Below are 15,764 nucleotides of genomic sequence, written 5' to 3' on the forward strand. Positions count from 1 at the left end.
CAAACAGTCTCTCAGACCACAGTGCAATCAGATTGGAACTCAGGATTAAGAAACTAACCTAGAGCCACACAACTTCATGGAAACTGAACAAATGGCTCTTGAATGACAACTGGATAATAATTAAATGAAGGCAGAAATAAAGATTTTCTTTGAAACCAATGAGAATGAAGACATAATCTACCAGAATCTCTGGGACACATTTAGAGCAGTGTCTAGAGGGAAATTTATAGCACTAAATACCCACATGAGAAGTGAGGAAAGATCTAAAATTGACACCCTAACATCATGATTAAAAGAACTAGAGGATCAAGATCAAACAAACTCAAAAGCTAGCAGAAGACAAGAAATAACTAAGATCAGAGCAGAACTGAAGGAGATAGAGACATAAAAAGCCCTTCAAAAAATCAATAAATCCAGGAGCCGTTTTTTTTTTTAAAAAAGATCAACAAAATAGACAGACTGCTAGCCAGACTAATAAAAAAGAAGAGAGAGAAGAATTGAATAGATGCAATAAAAAATGATAACGGGATATCACTGATTCCACAGAAATACAAACTACCATCAGAGATTATTACACACACCTCTATGCACATAAACCAGTAAATGAAGAAGAAATAGATAAATTCCTGGGCACTTACATCCTCCCAAGACTAAGCCAGAAAGAAGCTGAATACCTGAATAAACCAATAACAAGGTCTGAAGTTGAGGCTGCAGTTAATAGCCTACTAACCAAAGAAAGTCCAGGACCAGACAGGTTCACAGCCAAATTCTATCAGAGGTACAAAGAGGAGTTGGTACCATTCCTTCTGAAACGATTCCAAACAATACAAAAAGACGGTATCCTCCCTAACTCATTTTTATGAGACAAACATCATCCCGATACCAAAACCTGACAGAGACACAACTAAAAAAGAAAATTTCAGGCCAATATTCATGATGAACATTGATGTGAAAATCTTCAATAAAATACTGGCAAACCAAATCCAACAGCATATTAAAAAGCCTATCCATCACAATCAAGTCAGCTTCATCCTTGGGATGCAAGGCTGGTTCAAAATATGCAAATATATAAATGTAATCCATCACATAAACTGAACCAAAGACAAAAACCACATGATTATCTCAATAGATGCAGAGAAGGCCTTTGACAAATTCAATTCAATTTTAGCCCTTTGTGCTAAAAACTCTCAATAAACTAGGTTTTGATGGAATGTATCTTAAAATAATAAAAGCTATTTACAAGAAACCCACAGACAATATCATACTGAATGGGCAAAAACTGGAAGCATTCCCTTTAAAAACTGGCACAAGACAAGGATACCCTTCTCACCACTCCTATTCAACATAGAATTGAGAGTTCTAGTTAGGGCAATCAGGCAAGAAAAAGAAATAAAGGATATTCAGTTAGGAAAAGAGGAATTCAAATTGTCTCTATTTGCAGACAACATGATGGTATATTTAGAAGACTCCATCGTCTCAGCCCAAAATCTCCTTAAGGTGATAAGCAATTTCAGCAAAGTCTCAGGATACAAAATCAATATGCAAAAATCACAAGCATTCCTATACACTAATAACAGACAAACAGAGAGCCAAATCATGAGTGAACTCCCATTCACAATTACTACAAAGAGAATAAAATGCCTAGGAATACAATTAACAAGGGATGTGAAGGACCTCTTCAAGGAGAACTACAAACCACTGCTCGAGGAAATAAGAGAGAACACAAAAGATGGAAAAACATCCCATGCTCATGGTTAGGAAGAATCAATATCATGAAAATGGCCATACTGCCCAAAGAAATTTATAGATTTCATGCTATCCCCATCAAGCTACCATTGACTTTCTTCACATTACTGGAAAAAAATCACCTTAAACTTCATATGGAACCAAAAGAGAGCCCACATAGCCAAGACAATTCTAAGCAAAAAGAACAAAGCTGGAGGCATCATGCTACCTGACTTCAAACTATACTACAAGGCTACAGTAATCAAAACAGCATGGCATTGGTACCAAAACAGAGATGTACCAATGGAACAGAACAGAGGCCTTGGAAGTAACACCACATATCTATAACCATCTAATCTTTCACAAACCTGACAAAAACAAGCAATGGGGAAAGTATTCCCTATTTAATAAATGGTGTTGGGAAAACTGGCTAGCCATGCGCAGAAGGCTGAAACTGGATTCCTTCCTCACACCTTATACAAAAATTAACTCCAGATGGATTAAAGATTTAAACATAAGACCCAACATCATAAAAACCCTAGAAGAAAACCTAGGCAATACCCTTCAGGACATAGGCATAGGCAAGGACTTCATGACTAAAACACCAAAAGCAATGGCAACAAAAGCCAAAACAGACAAATGGGACCTAATTAAACTTCAGAGCTTCTGCACAGCAAAATACACTATCATTAGAGTGAACTGGCAACCAACAGACTGGGAAAAAATTCTTGCAATCTACCCAAATGGCAAAGGGCTAATAACCAGAATCTACAAAAAACTTAAACAAATTTACAAGAAAACAAACAACCCCATCAAAAAGTGGGTGAAGGATATGAACAGACACTTGTCAAAAGAATATATTTAAGCAGCCAACAAACATAGGAAAAAAAGCCCATTATCACTGGTTGTTAGAGAAATGCAAAACAAAACCACATTGAGATACCATCTCATGCCAGTTAGAATAGCCATCATTAAAAAATTGGGAGACAACAGATACTGGAGAGGATGTGGAGAAATAGGAATGCTTTTACACTGTTAGTGGGAGTGTAAATTAGTTCAACCACTGTGGAAGACAGTGTGACAATTCCTCAGGGATCTAAAACTAGCAATACCATTTGACACAGAATCCCACTACTGGGTATATACCCAAAGGATTATAAAACATTCAATTATAAAGACACATTTACATGTATATTTTTTGCAGCACTGTTTACAATAGCAAAGACTTGGAACCAACCCAAATGCCCATCAATGATAGATTGGATAAAGAAAATGTGGTACATAGATACCATGGAATACTATGCAGCCATAAAAAGGATGAGTTTATGTCTTTTGCAGGGACATGGATGAAGCTAGAAACCATCATTCTCAGCAAACTGACACAAGAACAGAAAACTAAACACAGCATGTTCTCACTCATAAGTGGGTGTTGAACATGAGAACACATGGACATAGGGAGGGGAACATCACACACTGGGGCCTGTCGGGGATGGGGGACTAGTGGAGGGATAGCAGGGGGTGCAGGAATTGGGGAAGGATTACATTAGGAGAAATACCTAATGTAGATGACAGCGGGATGGATGAGGCAAATCACCATGGCACATGTATACCTATGTAACAAACCTGCATGATCTGCACATATACCCCAGAACTTAAAGTATAATAACAAAATAAAGGAGGCACTTTTGGCTGACATATTGACTGATGGAGGAATGGTAGTAAGAAAATTTTCTTTACTGAGACCTTTCATTCTAACCTACATATTAATGTGTGAAGCTGATTAGGGCAAATAATCATACAGTCATCTCAAAGTAAACTCAAAACATTCACCACCACCACTAACAAAACCACCCACTAAAAACTACTCAGCCTCCTGTATCCTTTTATGCCTAATTAAAGGCATCACTCCTCACTTAGTGACCTAAGCCAGGAACTTGGCAGTCACAAAGCACTTTCTCCTTACTCCCATATTTGATTCCCCACCAAATTTTGTTGACTGTCTCAGATCCATCTCTGCCTCTCCTTCAGCACAGATTTTACTTGGTTCAGGTCTTAACATCCTCACCCACCCAGACTCTATGGTTATTTCCCAACTGGTTGCACGTATCTGGTCTCACCTCTCTCCAATACATGCCATATATAGCCAGAGAGGATCTAAAATGCAAATCTGTTTATGTCATCCCTTTTCTATATCTTGTAATGGTTCCTAATGCCTAAAAAATAAAGTCCTAATTTCTTTGCAAGTCATTCAAGGGCCCTTTTAATCTGGTTCCAGCCTTTCTTTTTAAAATCAACTTGGCTGCTTGCCTATATGCATCATATCTTCTTCCTATCTACAGTTTCAAAGTCTAAAATTGTCAGACTTGAAGTGCCAAGCCATTTTATCTCACTGTGTAGGACAATATTTGACCCTGTATCCATTTAAACTAGTTGACTTACCTTTAGACCTAAACCAAGAACGAATTTATTTCTTAATCACCTCTGCAAAACTGATACTTTGGTCACCATGATGCATGGTAAATGCCCCTAACATAGCAATTATTGGATCATATACCCATTTAACCTACTAGAACTTCTCTACTGTCAGAAGGGTAGGGAGGGACATAGCAGATCTTGGCATGGGATGGGAGTATGTAGTTTGGCATTTCATATATCAGCATCACCACAACCACCACCCAAATATTTATTGAACATCGGTGAGTCAATGATGAAAGAGTTTAGAAGAAGGAATTTCAGGGAAATGGAACAGCAGGAGCAAAGGCTCAAAAGCAATAGTAAACTTGCAGTAGGCTAAGACCATCCCAAGGTGTTTTTTTCCTCCTGTCACTGCTAAACTGAAGGTTTTTATGAAGGGGCTAAAGATGAGGAAAGCAGCCAGTCTGAATAAGCGGTGATTCAAGTAGAAGATGAAACCAAAACATAACCCAAAGACTTCTGCCTGGGAGACTGGAAGATTGGTGACACCTTGATGGAAAATGATAAGCCTGAATTGTACATTCAGGCCAGTTCTCACCATTTGAATTTGAAAAAAAAGAGGAAAAACAAAACAGAATAGTTACTACAAATTACCTACAAACGTCCTTGCCAGGCTGAGGATTTACGCCACCTGGTGGCAATTTAGCTAATTTTTTATTCAATTCTTTACAGTGGTGCAAACTCAAAATTTGTACTTACAAACTTGAGCACAGTGTCAGGAATGAAGGAGCTATTAAAATTTCTTTTGTAGAATACATGGATGAGTGGAACATGTAAATAAATTATTCAATAAAGCAAAGTTCTTTGGTGAAAAAAGCTCTGATCTGAATGTGAAGAGAGTTGGCATCTAGTTTCACATTAACTGTGGAGTGAGTCCCAGGAGGTCACAGAACTCTCTCAGGTCATGGCCAGCTCTAACATTCTTGGCTTTATATTGGGGTTTCAGTTTACTTATCTGAAAAAAAATGATATGTAAAAAATTATATATATGATCTATATATATATATGATATATACAGAACAAGAACTCAAATAATATAACTGTAAGACATTTTTATATACCTTTTATTATATATGTATATTGGGGTTTTTTTGAAAAATTATTAGCTGAGCTCTAAAGTCCTTGAAGAGTCACAACATCAGAGGGGCTATCAGGAGTGATATGTATACTTTTGGCAGTTAAATTTGAACTCACAGCTGGAGGAACCTTGCTGGTTCTAAGTTCTTTTCTGATTATGTCATCATTGTTCCTTCTTAGCCAGATGTTTCTTGGTCTAGCCTCAGAAGCTTCTCCTTCACAGCACATTTGACCCCTTCCTATGGTATCCAGGCCATACTCATGGGTGGGACTTGAAGGGTGAGCACACACTACTATATGTTTTTTTTTCTTTTTAGGCTAATATTATGTTTAATAAGTGGGATTATGGTATTATATGTGTTTGTCTAATTTTCCCAGCTAAAGCAAAAGATCTATCCCAAAAGAGGCTTTTTAAAAAATCATATTCCTAACACAAGGTATTTTATGCAATGGACACTCAGTATGTCCTTTTCAATATTGATCTTTATGATAAGAGTTAAAAAGCATCATCCAATTTGGGGACAAGGAAGGGACTATAGAAGATAATTCTGAAGTACTAGCAGTGCCAGAAAGTAAGGGTGTGCTAGAATAACACCCTACAATAATGGGAGTATGTCAAAGGGACACAGGAACCCAGCTGAAAAAGCACCTATGGCCAATTTAAGAAAAACAAATAAAATAATATTAGATTATAATCTAAAGTATATAATAAATATCCATGTGTTCATACTGACTTAAATAAATGATTGAATAATGTGACAGACAAATCTCAAGTATAGAAGAATTTCTAATAATTGATGTAAAACTCCACCACCACAGAGTGAAACACAACCCTCCACTCTTTAAGCATGAGCTATGCACACACTGCCATAGAGTGTAGTATGGAAAGGGGGAATGAAAGCGTAACCTTGTGGTGGAAAAACCTGGTAAACACTGCCTCAGTCCGATGATCAACAAATGCCAAAGCAGGTTGGTAGCACATACCCTCCATGTGATGTAATGAGAATAGCATGTTACCTCTGCGGTCTCCCTTCCCCAAATCCATATCCTCATTCTAATCATGAGAGAAACATCAGACAAATCCCAGCTGAGGGAAATTCTGTTAATATAGTGCTCCTCAAAGCGGCCAAGTTCATGAAAAATAAAGTCTGAGAAACTGTGATAGCCAAGAAGAACCTAAGGAGATATGACAAATAAATGTAATAAGTTATCCTGGATGAGATCCTAGAACAGAAAAAGAACATTAGGTGAAAACAAAGGAAATCTGAATAAAGCATGGACTTTAGTTAACAATAACGTATCAATATTGGGTCATTAATTGCAACAAATGTTCCAAACTCATGTAAGATGTTTCTAATAAATGAAACTGAGTGTTTTGTGTACGGGAACTCTGCACTATCTGTGCAACTCTCTGTAAAAAGTTTATTTTTAAAAATGAGACAAATCACCCAACACGCTCATCAGAAAGCAGTGCCATGTGGACATGCAAGGAAATGTCAAACTATTACTAAATATCTTTTGGAAAATTTGATTGCAAAAAATTAGATAAGGTATTTTAAAAACATGAATGCTTTGAGGCAGGAGAAAGACAAACGATGGTTTAAGAGCAGTTATATATTTTTTATTTGAAAAAAGTATAGTTCATTAAAGAAAATACAGGAAAAACTATACAAAAGTAGAAAAAGGAAACAAAAGCCTTCATAATTCTACCATCTAATACAACTACATTAGTATTTTATTTTCAGTTTTTAAAATATGTATATTTTTGTGAGTTTTTCTCATAGTTTTAATCCTACCTGATTATACAATTTAACTTCTTTGAAAGTTTTCCATCTCCTAATTGAAGACAAATCTTACATAGGACAAGTTAATTGGTGTCATTCTGTATTTCAGACAGAATTAAGTGAAAGAGAACCACATGACTTCGCAAGACTGTGAATATCCAGAATCTGCTCTATTTGTCTAGGGTGTAGTGCAGAACTAAAGGGGTGCATATGGTACTATATAGAAGCTGTAAGGTCTATCTCTTGATTTCACTGTGGAGAGGGTATGATATTTAAGGAACAAAATGGAGAAACGGAAAAGTCTATTGCCAGGTGAGTTCCTCAGAACTAAGAGATAGGTTATAGAAATAAGAGGTAGGATAATAGGTATTTACCAATTTTCATACTAAGAGTATTGTTGGTAGAAGAAAGAATATGATTTAGAGTAAATGGTAGGAAGTATTTAATATTAACATTATTATAATCGCCATAATCATCTTCTAGGGAGGAGCTTGCATTCAGACAATACTGTTTCTTAAGATTCACTACAATGGCTATTTTCCAGATAAAAAAAGTTTGACATGTTTAAATTCCATTAGATTGAGGCAACTAGAAACAGTAAATATTCTTGAGTACATACTGCCACCCAGTGGATATATCTGCATGATGAACAAAGTATTTGCAGAGGAAGAGGACAAAGGAAGACAGGAAGAGGTTATGACCATGCTAGTGTTAAAGTTTTCTTTGCATTCAACAACACATGCTTGATTACATACATCGTATATAATCCCAAACCGAATTACACTTCTCATTCAAAATTTTAGGCTAGACTTTAATATACATTTTCAAAGTATTCTGATAAATATTACCAGAGGCTTTTGGCAATGGGAAAAAAATATTATGTGTGCCTACCACCACAATAGATACTAACTTCTCATTAATATTAATAAAACTTATGTCCCTGAATTTCCAATAAGATGAGTCAGAGATACTTAACTTCTAGTAGGGCAGAAGGAGGGCTGTCAAGGCGGAGACTAGACAGTGGAAAAATCTGGCAAACACTGCCTTAGCCAGATGATCAACAATACTAAGTCATGTTGGTAGTACATACCTTGGATATGGTAATCTTGACTCCCTTGGACACTAAGATCTCTGGCATGAAGTCTAAAGATAATTACATTTTTGGCATAATAATCTTGGATTTCCCTTTATCTGAAAGCAACTAAAGGTTTACTAGAATGGAAATATATGGAGACAGTGGATGGAATTTGGGTCATTTAAATGAATATTGAGGCCATATTCATGTAGAGACTTCCTAGGATTTTTAGAGAAGCACAAAAATATCCTTCTCATGGAGTTACTCCAAGAGCCCTGGTATTCTGTAGATAAGTCCAATTCTATTTGTGCTTCCTAAAAAGGAATACTACAATTTATTGAACTGAAATGACATTGAAAGTCTAAGAAAAGCTGCTTGTCTGAAACTTTTTTTTGCTACATTTATGCATTACTTCTCCAAGACGTTTACACATCCATGTGTGAACACTTCTGGATAGGAAATCTACCAACTAATGTGTTCTCCATTGTTGGGTATGAGATTTATTGATCTCACCGTACTTAGAAGACGATAAATTAGCCTATCACTGTTTCATAAATGTTGGCAGAAGACATGAGACAAAAGACTTCATTATTCATGCTTAGCAAGCAGCATGAACATCATATTTGAGTTAGTTCTCCTTGTCCCCTAAGTCCCGTGGGGTACCACAGAGGGGTCCAGGTATATCTTGTGCATACAGTGGATCTGTGTTCTAGGTTAGGAATATTGAATTTAGCGAATTCACTGCTTTTATAGTAAGCAGAAAGTAAGGTGGCTCTTTTTCCAAAGTTGGACCTTAACTTATCCCTTAAGGCTGCTTGCTGCAAACACAATCTTGAAAAATGGTTGTATTAAAAAGAGGTCAAAGGTTTGCACTCTTGGTATGCCCAGGAAAAATGTTCTGGGAGGCTTAAGGCCTATTGGCAATTGTCTTTCCTAACATTCATACAAAGCCAAATTCAGCCTTCCTATAATTTCCACTAATTGGTTCTGTGTTTTCCAATCTCTTTGGTATTTTGTATGTCAGACTCCTGCAGTGTGTTATCTTATTGCCACTGAGATTTATTTTCTCCACGCTAATGATTTCTAATGCCTTTGAGACTGTTCCTCCATGATCATACATGACTTTGGGCTCTCTCACCATTAGTATTGCTTTCCTCTGAACTTGTTTAGGTGTTACTTCCCAAAACGGACCACGATAATCCAAGTGTGGACCATAAACTGTTATTTAGCTATATACTTCCATTCTACTCTTATGCCAGTGGATGGAAGCTATGTAGTTTTTCATTAAAGGAATCATCATGCCAACCAGATTCCATATAATATAACAGAAAGTGTAAGAGTAAGCTCCTTCTTTTAAATAGTTGCTGTTTAGCAGTTCTAGTAGAAAAGTATTGTCATTACTGTCTGTATTTTGCAAATTATGGACCTCTTTGAAACTGTTTTCCATATTAATATAAATGGCATATGACTCTCATACTCCTTTTTGGGGGTCAAGGGGGTGTACTGTCTCACTCTGTTGCCCAGGCTGGAGTGCAGTGGTGCAATCATGACTCACTGCAGCCTTGACCTCCTGGACTCAAGCAATCCTCCCAGCTCAACCTCTCAAGTAGCTGGAACTACAGGCATGTGCCACCATGCCAGGCTGATTTTTTTTTCTTTTTTTTTTGGTAGAGATGGGGTCTCACTATGTTGCCTAGGCTTCACATTCTTTGTTCAAATAAGAATCAAACAGTCACAGGCTTTTGTTTTCTCCTCCAACCCATGCATATGTTTATTTACTTTTTCAAAAACAGAGAGGTTACTTTAGATATTATAATTTTTTTAAATTATAACTAAATTACAAGCACACAGAAAAGTAGGGAAAACAGTATAATGAAGCTCTGAATGCTCATCACTCAGATTCAACAATTAAAGACTTTTGCCACATTTGTATCATCTATGCCTTTTTGTTATTATCATTATTAAAGCTTTAGTGGCATCTCTCAAATAACACATCAGTTTATCCCTACATAGTTCAATATGTATGGACATGGATATTTCTAACATAACTTCAATGTCATTAACAAGATTAACAATACTTCTTTAGTGTCATTTAATACCTATCCTACATTCAAATTTCTGCAATTATCTAAGAACATGTCTTTAGAGTTGGCTTAATTAGGTCCACTCATTGCTTGTGACTGCCATGTCTTATAAACCTCTTTTAATCTAATAGTCCTTCTCTCATTCTTTCTTTTAATTCTTACCACTGACCATTTTCAAAAATTAGATAAGTTGTCCCACATTTTGAATTGTGGTGTCCTTTAACTTACTTCTTCTTTCTCCAAATTTCTTATAAACTTGTGGTTAGCTCTAGAGCTTGATTAGATTCAGGCTCGACATTTGTGGAGGGACTATTTCAAGGTGTTTCTGTGTACTGCCTATTCCAGCAGATTGAGAAGCAAAAATGGTCGCCACTCTGATGAAATCATGCAAGGAATTATCCATTGACTCTCATTTTATTGAGTCTTCCCTCCTTCCTAGAGATGTGATTTCCCATAAAATATAACAGAGTGTAACATGAGATTTTTCCTGTTGTGCAGTCTTTGCTGAGAGGCCAAAGCTAAGAGCTGTAGCCCCATATTCTAAAGAACCAGACACAAGAAGAATTTGCTCAGAGGTCGTCGCCACAAAAAATCCTGGGACCCTAAGCCATCATCTAGTTGCAGACATTAAAGCTTCAGAAGAAAAATTTGTGAGTTTTTTTGTTTTGTGTTGTTTTGTTTGGAGACAGAGTCTTGCTCTGTTGCCTAGGTTAGAGTGTAGTAGCGTGATTTCACCTCACTGCAACCTCTGCCTCTCGGGTTCAAGTGACTCTCCTGCCTCAGCTTGCCGAGTAGGTGGGACTACAGGAGCCCATCATCATGCCCAGTTAATTTTTTGTATTTTATTAGGGACAGGGTTTCACCATGTTGCCCAGGCTGGTCTTGAACTTCTGAGCTCAGGCAATATGCCTGCCTCAGCCTCCCAAAGTGCTGGGATTACAGGCTTGAGCCACTGCGCCCAGCTGAGAATTTTTTAAAGAGCATTATCATAGTCTTGTGCATTTCCCTTTACTCAAAAAAAAAAAAAAAAAAAAAAGCCCCAACTCTCTCCATCAGAGCCAGGTGCTGCAGGGAACCAAAGCAGATCGTTTAAGTTTTATTAAATTCGACCTGTAGTCCTCTATGTTGAGTTGAGTACACTGTGACCTTTGCCCCACTCTCCTCTGCTTAAGTCTAAAAAGAAGGAGGCTGGCTAGTGCCTAGAGCTCCCTGGATAGCAAAGAGACAAGGCTATGTTGGGAATGGTTTGCACATCTAGAATTTGCTGGGGCAAAAATGCCAAGTTTCCTGTGGGTTAAGGGACCACAGCTAGGCTACCTTTGTAAAATAGGAAGAGGCTGTGTAGAGCACACCACCAAAGCTGGATGGGTGTGGAAAATGGTCAGCTGGAGAACACCTTGTCTGAATGCGTGTGTGGTAATGGTGGGGAGGCGAGTTGCAGAGGTGTCCCACTAAACCAACCTATTTCCCATCCTTCCTTGCTATAAAAACCCTGGCATTAGTAGGTGAAAAAAATGGGCACAGTAGGGAAAACAGAGAACAGATCTCGCCTTATGCCGCAGTATTTGTCTGTTCTAAGTTGGGGAGGGGAGAAGCTCTAAGTTAAATCAGGTTAGACTTATTAATATTCTAAAGTTTACCACAAGTGAAACAGAAATGTCTAAAGATGAGTAAAGAAACATGGCTGAATGCTTTAACACAGATCACCACTGCAAGCATTCTTTATCTGTAGTGCTTTAATTATTACTATTTTATTATTATTTGGAGACAGAGTCTCACTCTATCGTCCAGGCTGGAGGGCAGTGATATGGTCTCAGCTCATGGCAACCTCCACCTCCTGTGTTCAAATGATTCTCCTACCTCAGCCTTCCAAATAGCTGGGACTATAGGAGCATGTGACCACGCCAGGCTAATTTTTGTATTTTTAGTAGAGATGGGTTTTACCATGTTGGCCAAGCTAGTCTCGAACTCCAGAGCTCTGGTGATCCACTCACCTTGGCCTCCCAAAGTGCTGGGATTACAAGTGTGAGTCACCGCACCCGGCCTGCAGTACATAATAATGATAAATGTATCATTATTATTTAAATAAATTCAACTAAACATTGAAGATATAAAAGTACCTAGTAAGAAAGGGGTCCTCAAAATTGGTTATACATTACAATCCTTCAGGAAGCTTTAAAAGCCTGACGTTGTCCTACCCCAGATTCTGATTTAATTGGTCTAGAATGTGGCTTAGACATCAGGGTTTTTAAAGCTTAGCAGGTGATTCTATTATGTAGCCCAGGTTGAAAACTACTATAAAAAGAGAGACTACCAAAAGAGAAAAAAAGCTATTTGACTACTTTACTATCAAACATCAACAGAACTATTGAAAAGTTGGAATTTTCATGGAAAAGATCTACATATTTGATCTTCACTCTCTGGGTCACTGTCATAGAGATTTGATAAAACAGTTTGCATTTGTTTCATTAAAGGCATGGACAGGGTATAGTATAAGATAAATACCAAAAACATATTATTACAGGAGTGGAAATAATTAGTTTTTTAAAATAAATACTGGTTCTAACATATATGATTCCCACAGGAGACACGTATCCAAAATCAGTATTTTTTCTTTTTCAATTTTTTTGCTTTTATTATTTTTAAGTGACACATAATAATTGTACCTTTTATGGGGCACAGTATGATATTTTGATACATGTATACAATGTGTAATGATCAAATCAGGGTAATTAGCATATTCAATAGCTCAAACATTTATAATGTCTTTGTGTTGGAAACATTTAAAATCTGCTTTTTAAGCTATTTGAAAATATACAATAAATTGTTAATTATAGCTACCCTACAGTGCTATAGAAACTAGCTCATATACCTCCTACCTAGCTATAATTTTGTATGTTATCCAACCTCTTACTAACCCTACAAACCTTCTACCGTTCCTTGCCTTTAATAACCTCCGGTCTACTCTCTACTTCCATGAGATCAGTTTGTTTTTTAGCTTTCACACATGAATGATAGATAACGTGCAGTATTTTTCTGTGCCTGGTTTATTTTACTAAACATAATGTCCTCTAAGCACGTCCATGTTGTCGTTCTTTTTTTTTTCAGTGGAATAGTATTCTATTGTGTATATATGCCATATTTTCTTTATCCATTCATCTGTTAATGGACACTTAGGTTGATTCTATATCTTGCCTATTGTGAATAGTGTTGCAGAAAAAAAAAAAAAACAACTGTAAAAGTGCCTTTCAACATACTTATTTCTTTTCCTTTGGATTTAGACCCAGTAGTGGGATTGCTGGATCATATGATAGTTAGTTCTATTTTAGTTTTTGAGGAACCTCAATACTGTTTTCCATAATGGCTTTATTAATTTACATCCCCACCACCAGTGTATTACAGTTCCTCTTTCTCCACATCCTCACCAGCACTTATTGTCCTAAAGCAGTATTTTAAAGTTTACGTTGCTATATAAGTTGGAAACAGGAAATTCTAATGATGGATAATGAAACACGGACAAATGGCTTAAAACAGATTTCTATTATATGCATTATTTCTTTAGTGACTTTGATATATCATTATTATTTAAATAAACTAAACACTGGAAAAATAAATGAACCTTGTAAAAATCAATAAAATATACACACTCCAAAATATGATTTATTATATTTATTTTTCCAGACCTTTTATTCGATTATTTAAGGGTTCTTTCTCCCTGATATGATTTGGCTCTGTGTTCCCACCAAAATCTCATCTCGAATTGTAATCCCCACATATCAGAGAAGGGGCTTGGTGAGAGGTGATTAGATCATAGGAGTGGATTTCCCCCTTGCAATTCTGGTGACAGTGAGTCATGAGATCTGATGGTTTAAAAGTGTAAGAACTTCCCCTTTCCCGTTCTCTCTTTCCTGCTGCCATGTGAAAAGACATGCTTGCTTCCCTTTCACCTTCCGCCATGATTGTAAGCTTCCTGAGACCTCCCAGTCATGCTTCTTGTGAAGCCTATGGAACTGTGAGTCAATTAAACTTCTTTTCTTCATAAATTACCCAGTGGTTCATAAATTGCTCAGATAGTTCTTTATTGCAGAGTGAGAATGGACTAATACACCTTCCCTCTTTCCCCTTTTCCTCCTGTAAATATTAAGTTATTATAATGTAATAATATCTTTGCTGGGTACCAAAAATATGAAGGTAAGTAAGATATGCTCCTTACTCTGATGGAGCCTATGTTTAGTAGTAGACAAACAGACCAACATTTAAAAATCAGTTACGGAGGACTATAAGAAATGATGCTCAGGATGGGCATTAATGAGGCAAACAACAAAGGAAAATATTGTGGAAGAGATGACCCCAGATCTGAGTCTTAAAGGATGTTTGAGAGTTATTCAAGAGAAGCGACATAGATAAATGCTGTGCATATGCAGCATGTACAAAGAGCCAGCAATGTGTACAAAGCCAAGGAGCAAGAGAAAACATAACTGTGGAAGATGATGGTGATCATGGTGAGAACTGCTGTTGACCCAATAACACAGAAAAAAATATTGTGAATACCTTTCAACATAATAAAACTTTCCTTATACAGTAGAAGGTAGACCTTTGAGCATGAGCATGGCCACTCCCGCTGCACAGAACAAAAGCTACTGAGCTTCCACGTATGATCTGGCATGGTATTCACTATGTATATACTACATTGACAACTGAATTTTGGCCATATCTCCATGAAAAACTACAGAGACATTAGAGTGTTGTACCCATTCATGTAAATGTTTATATCGTAAAGTCCTTGGTACTTCCTATTTGCTAATTTAGTAGAAAGCCTAAATGAAGGTAATCCTAAACAAAAATCTAAGTTCTAGTCAGTCTTTGAATGCCAACCAACCTCTTTGGTCTGGCCTAGCTTAATGGCATATTCTAGGAAATAAAAAATGCAGAATGGCTAGATCATGTGGCACAGAGTGGGGACCGGTAGAAATTGAAGTAAACAGGGGTGAGAAGATGACAGTACCTAAACACTTTAGTGAGATCTTTATCTTGAGGAAGTGGGAAAGCCATAAAAATTTTTTGAGAGACGTAATAAGACTAGATTTGCACTTTAAAACAATAAGTAATGATACTGTAAGAAGGGATTCAATAAGGAAAGACTAGTCAGAAGGCTGCTCTAATGATATAGGTGAGAGATGACGAGATGGCTTGAATGTCTGTGGCACTTGAGAAAAAGACATGGGAACAGATGGTAGATACAGAGTCAGTAGTGTGTGAAGGGAAAGGGAGAAGGAAAAGGAAGTATTCAGAAACACTCCAGGGTTTCTGGCTGGACAACTGCATGAATAATGGTTTCATTCTCTGAGATAGAAGACAGGAGGGGAGCAGGTTTTGGAGAGAAGATGATGAGTTAAGTTTGGAGGATGCTGTATTTGAGGGGCCATAGGATATGTTAAACAGGCAACTCTACAGCCAAATCTGGATATGTATTGAAAAGTAGAAAACTAAAGAAATGAAGGTATCTTGTGAATATGAAATATCAAGTATAAAAATAAGGCTGAT

The sequence above is a fragment of the Cebus imitator genome, unplaced genomic scaffold, assembly GCF_001604975.1.
Source record: "Cebus imitator isolate Cc_AM_T3 unplaced genomic scaffold, Cebus_imitator-1.0 Scaffold96, whole genome shotgun sequence".
NCBI classification, from domain to species: domain Eukaryota; kingdom Metazoa; phylum Chordata; class Mammalia; order Primates; family Cebidae; genus Cebus; species Cebus imitator.